At 41.7% G+C, this 15,421-nt stretch overlaps 1 long non-coding RNA gene across 3 annotated transcripts in view; it reads right to left on the minus strand.

Moving 5' to 3' along the window:
• The window catches only part of LOC121106294, a 101,968-nt gene that overhangs the window by 72,024 nt on the left and 14,523 nt on the right, over positions 1 to 15,421 (minus strand). For all 3 annotated transcript variants that reach the window (XR_005838896.1, XR_005838894.1, XR_005838895.1), the window contains one exon: positions 4,839 to 5,077. This is a non-coding gene — a long non-coding RNA (uncharacterized LOC121106294). The remainder of the gene's footprint in view (positions 1 to 4,838; positions 5,078 to 15,421) is intronic.

The following is a 15,421-nucleotide window of genomic DNA, read 5'->3' on the forward strand; positions in this document are numbered from 1 at the left end:
TAAAAAAAAAAATCATTGTGTTTATGAAGCCTTGGAGAAAATCTCCATGGTGATACTCTGAGTCTTTGATATGCTCCAAATTGTCTTGTAATTATGCTGAGGTTGGCTGACAGTGATCAAGTCAATGAACTAATGATTGTCTGAGAAAGAACATTTGGATCTTTTCTTCTCATCCAGTTGCCAGTGTCTTTGGTGTTCAGGCAAGTAGATGTCACATGGCTTTCTTAAATTGGCCTGATATCGAATGGCTGTTGTTCTCTGACATATGCAGAGATCATCAAAAATTCTAGAGCTCTGATTTATCCCTGAGGAATTTTTACTCCTTGTACAATAACCAGAAAGTGTTTAGGACTCAAACTGTTAAATGGGCATGGCCCCATCTTTCGGAAGTTTGCACGGTGCTATTTTTATAGATGTTCTCCTCAGTTCCCACCTTAATTCAGATCTAGGAAATGAAACTGTATTTCCTCCATTTCCCTCCTCCCTGCACGGTTGACTTGAACTGTGAGCCCACAGATATGCTCTACCAGTCGACGCATGAGTTGTTTATCACCCCAACCAGGAGATGTGATGATTACCTGTTTTTGCTGGCTGTAGATAATCATCAGTGTATGGGGAGATGGTCCGTAGATCGGGCACATCTTACCGTTGCCTTGAATCACCCAGTGGGGCCTACTTCCTTCAGGAAAGGCCGCACCCGTCTCACGCAGCCCCCACAGAAGCAGCTGCAACATGCGTCATGATACAAGTTGATTTCCCACACACCAGACAAACAGCACTGCTCTGCTCTTGCTCCAAAACTAAAACCCTTAGCCCATATGACTGTCCCGACTGAAACAAAACCAATGAAGCGGGGCGCCTCGGTGGCACAGTCGGTTAAGCATCTGCCTTTGGCTCAGGTCATGGTCCCAGGATCCTGGGATTGAGCCCTGCGCTAGGCTCCCTGCTCAACGGTGAGCCTGCTTCTACCTCTCCCCGCTGCTTGTCCTCACTCTCTCTCACTCTCTCTCTCAAATAAATTAATAAAGTCTTAAAAAAGAATGAAGAACGCTGCTACAGTTTCAGGTAAAACCAATAATAATAATAACAACAAAACAAAAACCTTCCACTTACATTAATCAAGCTTCCCTTGGCTCACCTATGTTGAACTGTTGGTGCCGTTTCAGCAAATCTGAATTTCGGAAGAATTTTAGCAAGTGCCTATTCCCATCTTCCAGTTAGCACGGAAGCACCCTCCCTTTCTACATACATCCACTGGCAGAGAGTCCATTTCTGAAAAGCTCCAAAGGAGGATAATCAAAAGGAAAATCCTTTCTCTCCCTGGACCTTATAAGTGTTCCTTTCAGATACATTCAGAAGTAAAAGGAGAGTGAACTACAGGACTCAAGAAGGGGCCATTTCTGCGCAATGACAACACGGCAGACAAAAGTTGATACATGTGATCAATCTTATCAATTGTGAAGAGCGAAGTCCTACAGAAGCAGACTTGGCAAACCCCCACACTGACCCTTTCACGTGCTCGGTGAGCATCTGGATGCAGTTGTGGAACGTGGCATTTCGGTCTAACGCAAGCACCAAGAACACAGAGCATACACCCACATTAAGTGAACCGCTAGGGAACAGGTCCTGAAAGTCTACAAAAACCAACCACAGGACCGTAATGAAAGAAAGTGATGACAGACAAGTTATAACATACAGCCAGCCAATTTCTGAACACAGTATTTTGGCTGACTAGTCTGAGACATGGGAAGAATTATGTTGCTCAATTTACAACTTATTAAAGAGGGAGAGAAGCCGTCGATACAGATGGCTGGTTCTATATCAAAGAAGACAAGGGAGGTGAGATTACAGAGCTTCTATTGAGCAGACTGTCAAGCAGTCCTTAACTCACTTTTTTCCATACCTAATCATTAGAAAAGAATGAATTTTCAAAAGGTGAAAAACCCTGCAGTATTCTTAGTAAGCCCTGGCTTTGCTCCCTTGTTATCTGCAGAAGCCTAGGCTTGCTGATAGAATCAGCTTCATTCCTTAGGCAAGGCAGTAATTACTTTTTCACATGGTGCGTGTTCCTTGGAAGCAGTTGCCGACAACGTGCAAAATGGAATGCCTTTGGGGTGGGGGGGGGATTGGAAGTTTATGATAGTGTTTTATGCTAGTAGATGAGACCTGCCCCCACATATAACATAAAAACTACTTTTGATTTACCAAAAGAAACCTATGGTACCTTACGGACAGTCTATGAACACTTTTAACAGTAAGCCCCCAAATAGACACCAGAAGTGTCGAGTATATGAAGAAAAGAGCCCTCCTGGCCTAAATGGACTTTGAATTTGCTTTATGACTCCATAAATGAAAGTGTGTTCCCTCTTGCCTTCAGTTGATGTCATGGAAGAGCCAGAAGTCTCATGTTATAGGCATGAGTTAAGCATGCGTGCCTGATGTGGGATAATCTCACGGAGGCCTAATTTGCCTTTATCGATAGAAAGGAGAGAACTGGCTTAAAGGCTCTCCAAAATTCATTCAGTCTTTATATTCTGTGATTTTATCTTCTTGGATGAGTAACTTTACCCCCTAGCGGCGGGAAACAAAAGACATCAGAAAGCTCTCACGTGCCTTTGGTCCATCGGCGGGCTTCTGGGTAATATATTTCAGAAAAGGAGTAGGATGTTAGTCCCCTCACTTCTGTGTGGGTGTGAATTCATCATCCCACCACTATCATTTGTGACCTCAGAGAGACTCTGTAACTCCTTTTGCTTTTATTCGTTTGTAAGTGGTGATAAACTGCCTACCCGACCAGATCCCATTTCTAAAAATTAATGAGATAACATCTTACCTTGTTTATGCCATGAAAGTAAATGTTCTAAAAATGTAACTACTATTTATTTTTTAAAACAACAACATGTAAGCAACCTTTATAAGTTAAACCTTCAAAAATAATATTTTGAGTGTACTCTTGACTCATCAGTCAGTTGCCACTTTTATGTACAACCATGATCTTCCTGATTTTTTTCCCCAGAATTTACAAGCTGTTTATCAAAATAAGTCACCAGCTTGGGCCATATTTCCTTTTCTCTGCAAAAAGGATTTCACGTGGTGAGCTGGAATTTCCTTAATTTAAGATGCTTGGAAAATCTGGAATGGTCTCACTGGTTCATTTCTAGAGTGGGGGTAGACAACCAAGAGCCAAAACTTGACATTATGCCTAAAAGGTCTATTTGACATGGCAGTGATTTATATTTCAAACATGAGAAGTTAATGCCAAGCAGTTGTTCAGCACATGCAGAACCAAATTTCATAGAATATGAACTCCAGAGCTGGGAATGGCCAGATCTATTTCAGAACTGGATAAAGGGCCCAGCACATCTCCAGAATAGCTCTGTAAACAGTGGATAACCATTGGGCTTTCACCGCCATCAAAAAGTACGAAGAGTTCCATGGACATTCGCAAGACTCATTAGCAATTATTTGGTTTCTTTCCTTCTGTTTGACTGGACTCCTCAATCTATATGGGGACCCATTTACGTCAAATTCTAATATTTCAGGATAATAGATTATGTTTCTCATATTAATATCACCAAAACAAGATGAGAAGCTAGTGATGATTTTTTTTTTTAATCTGAAGTTAACTCTACCATAACTGTTCCTCACCTTCAAACACCGAGCCACAATTTAGACCAGCAAATGGATTCAGGCCTTCCGTGTGTATCACCTTCTGGCGGGGAATGTGCGGTTAATTTCCCACGGGTACACAAAATTGAGAAATACTTTTAGCCAGCATTATTTGTAGGAGCTAGTCAAAAAATCTCATGGCGACCCTGAGTGAACTGAGCTATTTCTGGAGCTGAAATAGAAACCTGAGACTCCCAGCATGGGGGAGCCCAGGGAGGGCTCTCCTTCAGGAGAGAGAGAACGCCCATGGGGCAGGGGGCCAAGCCCAAAACACCGCTGAGAACGCAGGACCCAAAAGGACACGTGAAAGGAAGAAATGTGCCGTGTTGGGTCTGGCAAAGGGAAGTGATCGGCTCTGAGTCAAGTTTGTTGACACTGGGGCCATGGTGGGGATGTGCGCCCCCTCCCCGAGGACGCGTCAGGAGAAGGGGGCCCCAGAGGGCAGCCGGGGCTTGCATAGGGCCCGGGAAGGGTTTCCTGACAGGCAGGGCTGTACCAGGCCGGCTCCACTCTGGGCAGGCTTAGAAAAGAGATGGAGTCCTATCCGCCCGAATGCAAGCCACGGGAGAGGACTGAAGGCCCTCGAGGGACCCCTCGCGAGCCCAGAATCTCCCCATGCTGCGGTTGGAGGAGGAGAGTAGATAATGTGAAAAAAACGCAGCGAGCTCTCAACCGACTGTTCATACCTTTCTTTTTTCTGTCAAAACGAGAACTTTTTTTTTTTCCTGTGCTGAGAGGATGTGTATCCTGAGGAAATTATTATTTTCTATTTGCTCTTGATAAAAATAGTGCTAACCATTTCTGGGGTTTTAGCAGAAGCCCTGGTGGGGATGATGGAAGGCTTTGTGAGAGGCGGCCACAGCTCGATTGTGAGTCCTCCAAGGAGTGTTTCATGAAGGGAGGCATGAGGCGCAGGCCGCTCCAGGCCAGTTTGCAAAGCCCCTTAGGATGTGTACCTGTGTGCTTCTGGAAAAGGAAAGGAAAAGGGAAAGGAAAGGAGAGGAGAGGAGAGGAGAGGAGAGGGGAGGGGAGGGGAGGGGAGGGGAGGGGAGGGGAGGGGAGAGGAGAGGAAGAGAGAAAATAAAAGAAAAAAGAAAAAAGAAAAAAGAAAAAGAAAAAGAAAGAAAGAAAAGAAAAGAAAAAAGAAAAGAGGAAATTTGACTTTTCACCTGGCGGGTACTGGAGGGATTGGGTCGCTGCTGGTCCACAGCACTCTGAGGTCTGAGCAAATGCAAAAGAAGACTCTTCAGGCTGCCCTCGCTCTCAGTGGGGGTGCTTCTAAGAAAGTTGCACGTGTTTCTTATAAGCTTCCAGAAAAGAATTGTGTAGAGTTGTATTGCATCAAAACATGTGGTTTTCACACATACTGCTGTAGACATCACAGGATTTGGGCACTTTGCAGGAACATCTTGGGAGAAAGACCAAGAAAGAAATTTGAATCCCTCCACAGACTTTTCTTCCCATTAAGATTAATCTTCGCCCAGATGTGATCTGCCCCAATCTCGCTATTCCCATGCCTTAGACCAGTTGTGCTATCATTTGTTAAATAAAAATGAAGACCCGCCTGTGAAACTCACTACGGCCATTCCAATAAGTAAGGACAGGAATCCATTTTGTGTCTTTTAAAATGTAGAGTTAATAGTAACTTCAAGATTGTTTCTACAGCCTTTTTGAGGGAAGCTGAAGCAAGTGTCCTTAGGGAGTGATTATCTCGTCTCTCTTGGTTGTTCTTTAGGGTACAATATGTAGTTTTCCCCTGGCAGCTGGAAAATTATGTCGTGGCAGGAAGGACATCATTCTGCCTGTCTTGAAAGGCTTTTCCCAAGGGATCTCAAGCTGAGGCTGTGTTGATAAAATATACATAGAGAAGAGATCGATCTTTCTTTCTTACTTCCTTTCTTTCTTTCTTTTAACTTTTTGGTTACACATCTTTGGAAGGAAACTAAACATAGAAATGAAATGGAGAAGAAAACTAAACACCTAATTTGACTTAGACAGCCTCTGCCCACGTAATGAATGGACTAAATCATGGCAATGTCTACATAACTCTTTCAACTTCAAATGGAAATTGGTCCATTTGTAGATTGGGGCATCCGTTGGCAAATAAACCAGTTGAACTTCTTCAAAAGTATATATGCACATACATCTGAAACCTATAGTTGGGAGCGGATTGATGAAACCCCCAAGGAAACTAAGTTGTCCTGCCTTCATAGGCCTTCCTGACTCTCCGAAGCTGTGTTTCAGAAGCTCTTTCATCCCTCCCTACTAGCGAGCTTCACTGTTGTACTTATTGTGTTTACTGACAACCACAAACCACTTCAAGGTCCCATCCCTACAGTCACTTACATTGCAGGTGGTTTTGAAGAGTCGTTCTAATCACTCTCCATGAAGGAGGATAGCACCCAGTTAACTATGACTAGAGCCCTCTGTGAACAGACCAGGCTTTAGAAAGGAGCTCAACAAAACAAATTCTTAGCACTTTTTGGACAAGTGAATTCCTCTGGCATAAACTATTCCCTTTCCAACCTCTGAGATCCTGGAATAAGTAAAGAAAAGTGTATAGACATTGTTCTCCAGTACATTTGTGCCTGAACTTCAACCTACCATGTCTGAGCTGTATGACTTAAAACAAATTGTTTACTTTCTTTGAGCCTCAGATTCCTCATCTGTAAAATGAGTATTCTAGTCTTTTCCTTACACGGGCACTGCGAAGATCAATTGAGATGATATACTTGAGGCACGTGGTGCAAAGTAGGCATGTAGTGCTGTTGTTGTTGTCCTTTGGTCCGTTAGTAAGGACATGCCCCAACCCTAAACTTATACAAAGACTCTTAGAAGAAAATTGGAAAGACTCACAAGAATACAAAGGGAGGATAGATCCAAACAGTAACACACTAGACTGCACAACCTCCAAAGAGTTAGTCCATCTTTCCATCTATCTTCTTGACCTCTTTCTCTTACCTCCCGGATCGTCTACATGGGTTCCCAGATGCAGAAACTAGTTTAAATTCTGAAACTTACAACCCTCATCAAATGATTCAAATGTTCTGTTCTCTCTTTCCGGAAGAGTTCAGAGTGGCAGTGACCACAGGCTCTCCTAACCAGTTCCCACATTACTGCCTTTCTCATTCTCTTAAAAAGAAAAAAAATTGACCCTTTGGCCTGATCCAACTGGAAGGCTATTGAAACTTCCTGGGCCAGGGTCGCCTGGGGTCAGGTACATTTATAGCCATTCCCTCCTCTGAAGCTTCCTGGGAATTTTAGAAACCTCCCTGATCCATGGTAATGAGCCTAACTTCCCATTTCCTAAAGGACCATGGAATTTGAGCTTTACCCAATATCCAGCAAGTCTGCATTATTCTCCCTGCACTTTTCCTTTCGACTCTATCAATTTATCATTTGATAAATTGACATCACCATTTGATAATCTGAGAATTTGTTAAATCCTCCATTTCTACAAAATATTTCCCATTGATTAAATCTGCTCATTAAAACCAAGTCCTTTTTCAGGAAGGGCTCTACTAAGAATTTATTGATAAGTCTTCAAAGTAGTTTAAGTCTCTAAAGTATATTTATTGAACACATACTTCATAGCAGACATGGTTCTAAGAGCATCACCTCAATTTCTCTTCCTAGCACTCCTATGAAACAAGTACTCTTGATGCAGATGAGGGAAACTGAGATCTGGAAGGTCACAAAGGTACCTAAACTCCACCACCTGATATCAGAGCCTGAACTCCCTCTGCTATCCTCCCCTGCAGGTACTAACCCAAGCTGTGTCTTCTGCTGCTTGAGTGAGCTCCACATTGGTATTTCAGAGAAACTAAAGTCAACCATGAATAATACTGACACAAAACTGAAGAAAATTCTAGAACTGTCAGGAAAAAAAAAAAAGGCTGTCTTTCTGTTTGAGCCAAATCACCATAATGTCTGTTTCCAAAATCCAATAGGTCTTCCACAAAGTTGAATGGGTCCTATAGGAATTTAAAACCATGATTAGGAGCAAACCACTAAAGCCATTTCCCTTTGCTGTGGCAGCTATTTAATTATGGAGCACAGATTTTGTCTTGAACTACAAGGGACAACTTGGGAGAAAACTAGCATGGGAATCATAGAGAGGAAATCTTAAGTTTCTATTGAGCGCAAGAAGCAGTTTCAAAAACATCTCCTGAACTCTTAGTCTTCACAGACCTCCTCTATTTCTTGCTGGCTGGCCAGCTGTGGTCTGAGTGCCCTACTCTTCAGCTACATATACTTTCTAGCAAAGTGCCAGTGCAGGTGCCTGGAATCTTGTGACAATGACCAGCACAACCAGAGCATCAAGGACATTTCTGATGTGCTGAATGTCACCTATGCCAGAAGACATTGCTTGATTTTCATAAATAATGGATGTTTATTTTAAACAAACTGCTCATTTGCAATGTTGAACTTGAGTTTAAAACAGTGCTAGCTATCAGTTTGCCTCCAGCTAATTAGAAATCCACTCCCAAATGTCCTCATACCTTCAAGGACAATGCTAGTAGGACTAAGTTTGAGGTCTGCCATATGTGTGCAGTTTAAGAGTATGAGGTTTTTCCCTTCTCATTCTACAATTAATGTACATTCATTGTAGGAAATTTGTAAAGTAACAAACATACCAGTCATAAATTCCATCATCCATATTGTACACATGTGTTGGTGAAACTAAGCCCAGTGTTTTTCATATATATCTCGGACTACATAGTACAAGTTATTTAGTAACAATCCAATCTGCTATTAACAAATTAGAGCATGTTGTGAATATTTTCCCATGTTATTAAATAGTCTTCTACTTTGTCATTTCCATGACTGACCTATATCCTACCACAAGGGCATACCATAACTTTACCCCACAAGCTCATGATTAATGTATGTATTGTTGTATTACAAATTATCTAAAACTTTGTGGCTTAAAGGAGCAAGTATTTATTGCCTCACCATTGCTTTGGGTCAGAAATCTGGGCACAGCTTCACTGGGTTTTCTGACTTAGGGTCTGTCACAAGGCTACAGTCCAGGTCTTGGCTGGGGCTGTAGTCATCTCAAGGCTCAAACGGAATGCTCTCCTTCCACGCTTATTCACCTGGCTATTGGCAGGCTTCAAGTCCTCACTTACCTTTTTTTTTTTTTTATGATTTATTTTCACTGTTTTTATTTAAAAGTCCTCACTAACTTTTGACTGACAACATAGATTCTTTGCGATGTGGCCTCTCCATAAGATGTGTCACAATGTAGTAACTGGCTTCTAGGGCCAAGGTTCCAAGAGGAAGAATGTGAGAGAGGACACCCACATGGATGTCACAGTCTTTTTGTACCCTAATCTAGGAAGTTCTATACCATCACTTTAACCATACTCTATATGTCAGAAGTTAGTTACTGCATCTAGCCCACACTCAAGTGGACAGAATCACAAAACGGCACGAATTCATAAGACAGGGATCATTTAGGAGCATCTTAGAATGACTATCCCAGTGGACATTCAGGAACACATGCATACACACAGTTCAAATATTAATAGAGAAATATTTGTAAAATATCCTAGAGAAAATGATCAGTTGAAATTTTCAAGACTCGATGTTTCAATCATTGAGTAAAAGCAAGCAAAGTTTGTCTTGGCAAATTTTTCATGTCAGCTCTGAATGTGCACCAGAAAAATCACCTCTGAAATAGGTAATTTGTGAACATTTTGCCAGTGTGGTGTTGGATTTAAAGAAGCAAGGTCTACATCAATTCACTTTCATCTTCTTCCTAAACAAAGCATTCATCACCCCAGTCCCCAGCTCGTCTTCATCAGGCCGTCATAGTGACGGGAGAAGAGCCAAACTCCTCAGCCAGCAGTTCCTCATCCACAGCCCAAACACTGGCAGTTTTCCAGTCTCCTCACTGCGCAGTCTCTCTGGTCTGCCCACAATCTTAAAGAGTGCTTTTGTATTCCCTTCTTTTCCACCTCTCTGAATCCTATCCATCCTTCTAAGTTCAGCCCAAATTAAGACAAACCTCCTTCCTCCCTCTCTGTGACAGTCCCCACCATTGTCCTGGCAATCACTTGAGTCTCTGCTATGGTTAGAGGGATCCAGAATTGAAAAGAATGAGAGAGTAAGATTCAAGACAGGGAATGGAGCCGCATAAAGAGAAACCATAACATCTACACCAACAATTGCCACAAATGCAGCAATGGCAGCAGGCCCAGAGACGCTTTGAAGGTGCACTGAGGTAATGAAGGGCTTGAGAGGGCCTCATATCAAATATTAGGGAACATTGAGTAAGACTCAAGAATTAGGAAAGCAAAAATCTAAGAACACAATATTCAGAGCTAAGGCCAAGATGTCAACCTGGAGTGAATGGTGATCAGTGAGGGACAGCTAACCCCAGTCATAATGAAGAAGAACTGCTAGTTTCAAAACAAACAAACAAACAAACAAAACAAAAAAAACCAAAACATTCTTTTGAATGTCTTTTGGACATCACATATGTAAGCAGCCAGGCATTGCTATAGAGTCCAGCCACATAGATGTTTGGCTGTTCTCATACACTTTTTTTAAAAATTGCTAGGTGAAAAATCCCCATTGAATCCAAAACAGTGAGTATGGCCCAGGAGTCTGGGTGCAGAGACATGGGTTGCATAACCAGCCTCCAAGCCCCCCATCCCCCGTTCCTCTAGCAGTGGGACTCCATTAATATTGAGGCACAACTGACCGTACTAGGCAATTAGAAGGAAGTAAACGAGGCAGCTTCTCAGTCTCTCTATCACTTGGAAAGACAGCAACCACTCAAGTGCTGCTTTGGTGCAAAAATGGGAAGCAGATTGACTGCTCTTCAGTCCCTGGACATGCAAGAACACTGGGATTAATCCTAGGACTGCAGAATTACTAGAGATGGCCCCCACATCTCAATGGTCTTTATCCTGAAGACCTTTTAGAAACTGCAACAGCTAGGGGGCAGAGTTCTCCATCCTGCATGTATCTCTTGCCTGCTCTCTATGCTTATAGCAATTGATGGGGGGCCGTGAGAAAAGCAAGGAGAAGATAGTCCTTGTCCTCACAGTGCTTTCAATCTGGCCGGTGAAAAGAAACATGCTCACCTTAAAAAAGAAGTGGCATATGCTGCAGTGTATGATTAAGTACCAAATGAGGAGGTGATCAATCAACAGCGTGTCAGACTATGAATCTGCACGCTGGCCTGCCCGCTACAGCCCAGTGCACAATGACATGAGTCAGGATGCAGGGGGACTGCGGGTAAAAATGACTCAAGGCACTTAGATGTATATAACCAACCCAGAAAAGCAGCTATATCAGGGAAGGGGGACAATGCAGGAGGGGGAGCCCCCGGTTCCTTTCTGCCTCCTGCCTAGACTTCCCCTCCCTGCCGCCCTTTATGAAGAAGGATCCTTGCATCTCTTCCCATCCCCCCACCTCATTATAGGGAAGAGGTGTATTTGGGTTCTTTTTCACTTTTTCTCAGCACATTTCAGTTCTGCTTTTTGGCTTGTTCTATCTCAAGCTCATTAAACATGATTTAAAATATTTTACCTTACTTCTTTATTCATTTAGTTCTTTAAAGTTTCCCTTCCCCACTTGTGTTTTATTATCACCTCTGCATTCTAATCATGTTCCCAGCTGCAAATATCCTCACACAACCTTGTTTTAGCAATAGATTTCTTTTTCTTTTATCTTCTAATTGGAATTTACCTTCAAAACCTTCCAAGGCTCCTTCCTGCAGACTCCCCATTTTATTATCAGCCTTCCCTATAATTCACACCCTCTCATGTCCAAACTCCCTCCCTTCAGGAAGCCAAACACTAGTGTTTTCGTTAGGTTTCTCTCTATTCAGTTACTCATTTCTTAGAAAGACCTGTATAAGAACCTGAAATTCACCATAAAATGCTCAGCTTAAGTTGTAATGGAAACCAGCTAATTTCTATAGAATGAACTAAGAGTTCACCTTGATTCTACCATATAACAGCCATCTACAAAGGAGGGTTGAAGGCAGAAAGAACAGAGAAAAAGAAACTATACTTGATTATAATGGTGCCTTATGTGGTTTTTTCCCCCTAAATAAGAAACTAAAAATAGAAAATTTGTTCCATAATTTGCTAGTGAGCAGTGTCCAGATGGCAAGGAACAATTGACTATTTAACTCTGTACAAAAAGAAAGCCAAGTGTGAGCATGTCAGTCCATGACTCGAGAAAAGGCCACAGATGACTGTCCCCGGCTACAGGCTATCCAAAAAACAAGGAGGAACTTGTCCCTGCCAGGACCAGCCAAGTGCCTTCCAGGAGCAGTGATTGCCAAGACAGGCTGTAAAGGCAACAAAGAGGGAGTTGATCCTTCTCAGTTATTTTTTTCAAATTTTCCCACCCCTGAGAAAATGGGCCAAGGATCTATCCTGAAGAGGCAACTGCTGCATTTAAAATTGATATTCTAGAATTAATATTCAGTAGGGTGGAGGTGGGAGGAACAAGCCTATGCAGTGACTTCTGAGAAATTTGTGGACGTGGGGAATGGATGGACCTAAGTACTAACTAAATCTGCAGTGAAGCTTAACCAGAACTGAGATAGAGTCTCATCATTTGAGATTCCATAGTCTATAATCAGGACTCAAGGCAATTTGACACAAAATAATCAGCAGCTTGATATTCTTTAACCATTATAAACAATCTCCCTTTAATAATTATGTGAATTCAGAAAGCAAATAGAGCATTGAAATGTGTAAAGGTCATAGAAAGAAATCCATTTGTATTCTCAGTGGAGGAGCAAAAAGCCCCAGATTCGTGGTAAACAGCTCAGTTGAATGGTGATGTCATCCATCTTGGAAAGTCTTGGAAAGTCTCCTGAACTAAACTGTAGGGCCACCATATCTAAGAGGAGCACTTACATTTTTATAACCACCCTCACCTAGCCTCTGTCAATGTCATGGAATTAGCATATGGCGTCAGTCTTCCAGAAATCTATAGTCAGCTGTTTAGAACCCCTTTCGTGACCATTAGAGTCATAGAGAAGGCCCTTACATATAGTGGCTGTTTAATAAACAAGCATGAATGACTAGATTCTTCACCAATGTCATGAACTAGTCAATATTTGGTTTTGTCCCTATGTAGCTATATTTTGCTTGAATGTGCTAAGGGTTCTAATGAATGCAATTACTCCACCAAAGTCTACAATTCTGTGAGCAATTACTCCACCAGAGTCTACAATTCTGTGAGCTAAAAACACATCTTATGGTTGGACAGTAAGGGGACCAAACACAGAATCAGAAGAATGACCACTGCAAGGACTGAGAGGAAGTCCAGTCTAAGAAGCAGAGCTTGTGTACTAAAGGCAATGAGCAAGGAGCACTGTCTAGACAGGCAGTTGGCAATGATATCCAAGACAAAGAAGGGGGTGTCCTGAGATTTAAAAAACTCAGGGTGATAATTCCTATGCCTGACCATCATGAAAATAAAAAGCATGTTGTAGACTGGGAGAAAATCATTCGCAAAACATATTCGATATAAAACTTGTAGCTGGACTTTAGAAAAACTCTTATAATTCAATAATAAGTCAAACAACCCAATTTGAACAAGCATAACAAAGATATACAGATGGCATTGAGGTACATGAAGAGATACTCATTAGTCATCAGGGAAATGCAAATTAAAACCACAAGGAGATACCGCTGGGTACCAGTAGGTACTCAAACGGCTAAAATTAAAGACTGACCCGCAAAGTGTTGGCAAAAATGTGGAGAAACTGAAACTGTCACATACTGCTGGCAGGAATGTAAAATGGTAAAACCACTTTGGAAAACCGTTTAAGCAGTTTCTTACATAGTTAAACATACACCTACCCAACCGTTTAACCTAGCCATCCACCTCCTAGGTTGAGAACTATAATCATATAATCACACAAAGACTTGTAGACCAATGTTCATAGTAGCTTTCTTTGTGATAGTCCAAACCAGAAACGTCAAATGTCCATCAATAGCTCAATGCATAAACAATCGGAGTACATTCCTGAAGTGGTAAACTATACCACAATAAGAAGGAACAGATTACTGACATATGTCCTGAGTATAGGGTAATATTGTATGATTCACTTATAGAAAATTCTAGAAACGACAAACTTATCTGTAGTGATATAAAGCAGATCAGTGGTTGCTTAAAGGTGGGGAAATGGTCACTTAAAGGTGGGGAACAGATTACTGACATATGTCCTGAGTATAGGGTAATATTGTATGATTCACTTATAGAAAATTCTAGAAACTACAAACTTATCTGTAGTGATATAAAGCAGATCAGTGGTTGCTTAAAGGTGGGGAAGGGGTGAGAGGAGGCAAAAGGAAAAGGTTTTGAGGGGCACCAGGAATCTCTGGGGGGCAACGAAAATGTTCCTTATCTTGGCTGTGCTGATGGGTCCATGAGCTATACATATGTCAAAATTCATCAAATTTACACTTTATACATATGCAGTTTCTTGTGCTTCAATTGTACATCAAAATGGCATAAAAAAAGAAACACCTCATCTTCAGACACTCCATTATTAAACAAGAATTGTAGTTCTATTTTAATTCAAATGTTTCGGTGTATACCCACAAGAAATGTGAAATCATAATTGAGACACCAAAAAAAAAAAAATAGTCACATTAACCTACTACAGCACAGACAATAGGAACATCTGAACATGTATGTTTAAAGGATGAATTAGACAAAAGGAGTATTCTGATGGAGCAGGATACAAAAAAAAATTGGTTGACAAGAGTCCAGAAAAATGTCTTAAAATATGAATACCTGAGTTAAAACTTCAGTCCCACTGGTTGGTAGCCTAAGGGACTGCAATCAATTTCAATACTTGTGAGCTTAAAGAATTTTTATAAAATGTATAAAAGAATAATACTAAAAATATCAACAACATAGGTGGTATGAGGATGAAATGAGAAAAAATATGTGGAAGTTGTTACAGAACTATAAAGCACAGAAGAATTAACAGCTGTATTCTGATGATAATAAGTAGCGCATGCCAGGCAGCGTCCCGAGAGCTTTTTACTCATGCACTCTTGCCAACAGCCCTGGGAAGTGAGTATGGTGACTCTCCACACTGCAGATCAGTGTACAGGGCTTTGGAGAGTTGGGACAATTTGCTCGTGGGCACATATCTAGCACATTGTGGGGCTGTGATTTTCCCCAGGTCTCTCCAATTCCACAGCCCTTAATTGTGAGTGTTGCATAATCATGCCTTCTCCTGTGTGTGATTTATGCAAGAAGGGAATCCAAGTGCGTAAGTAGATGCGTCCACACCCTGGGAGGCCAGATTCTGCACTGCATTGGTTTCCTTAAGCTCTGTGGAATGTGATGTTGGCTCGAATTTACGAAGTGCTTCACTGCAAGTACACATGGTATAAGGCGGAATTTTGAATCCCTACCCTATACAGATGGGTGGGTAGAAACCATCCCCACTAACAGAACAGAGAATGACGTCCTTATTTAAAATTAAAAAAAAAAAAAAGCAATATGTGTGCATGCTTGTTCCTAAGTCCATAGCAGCCATTTTCACTACCCAAACTAATAGGCCCAGATTAGAGAGTGGCTTCCCAGAGAGCACAGCTGGATGGGCTAGCAAAGGCATAGGGAGCAAGGTTTTCTTCTCCCACACCTGGTTTTATCACGCACTTCATCAGACTTTCCTGTGTCATTCGCCCATTTCTTTTCCTGCCCATTCTCCTATTATTTCTGCTTTTTTGAAAACCTTTCAATTCTCCTC

Source organism: Ursus maritimus, unplaced genomic scaffold, assembly GCF_017311325.1.
Source record: "Ursus maritimus isolate PB19 unplaced genomic scaffold, ASM1731132v1 scaffold_31, whole genome shotgun sequence".
In the NCBI taxonomy this organism is placed as follows: domain Eukaryota; kingdom Metazoa; phylum Chordata; class Mammalia; order Carnivora; family Ursidae; genus Ursus; species Ursus maritimus.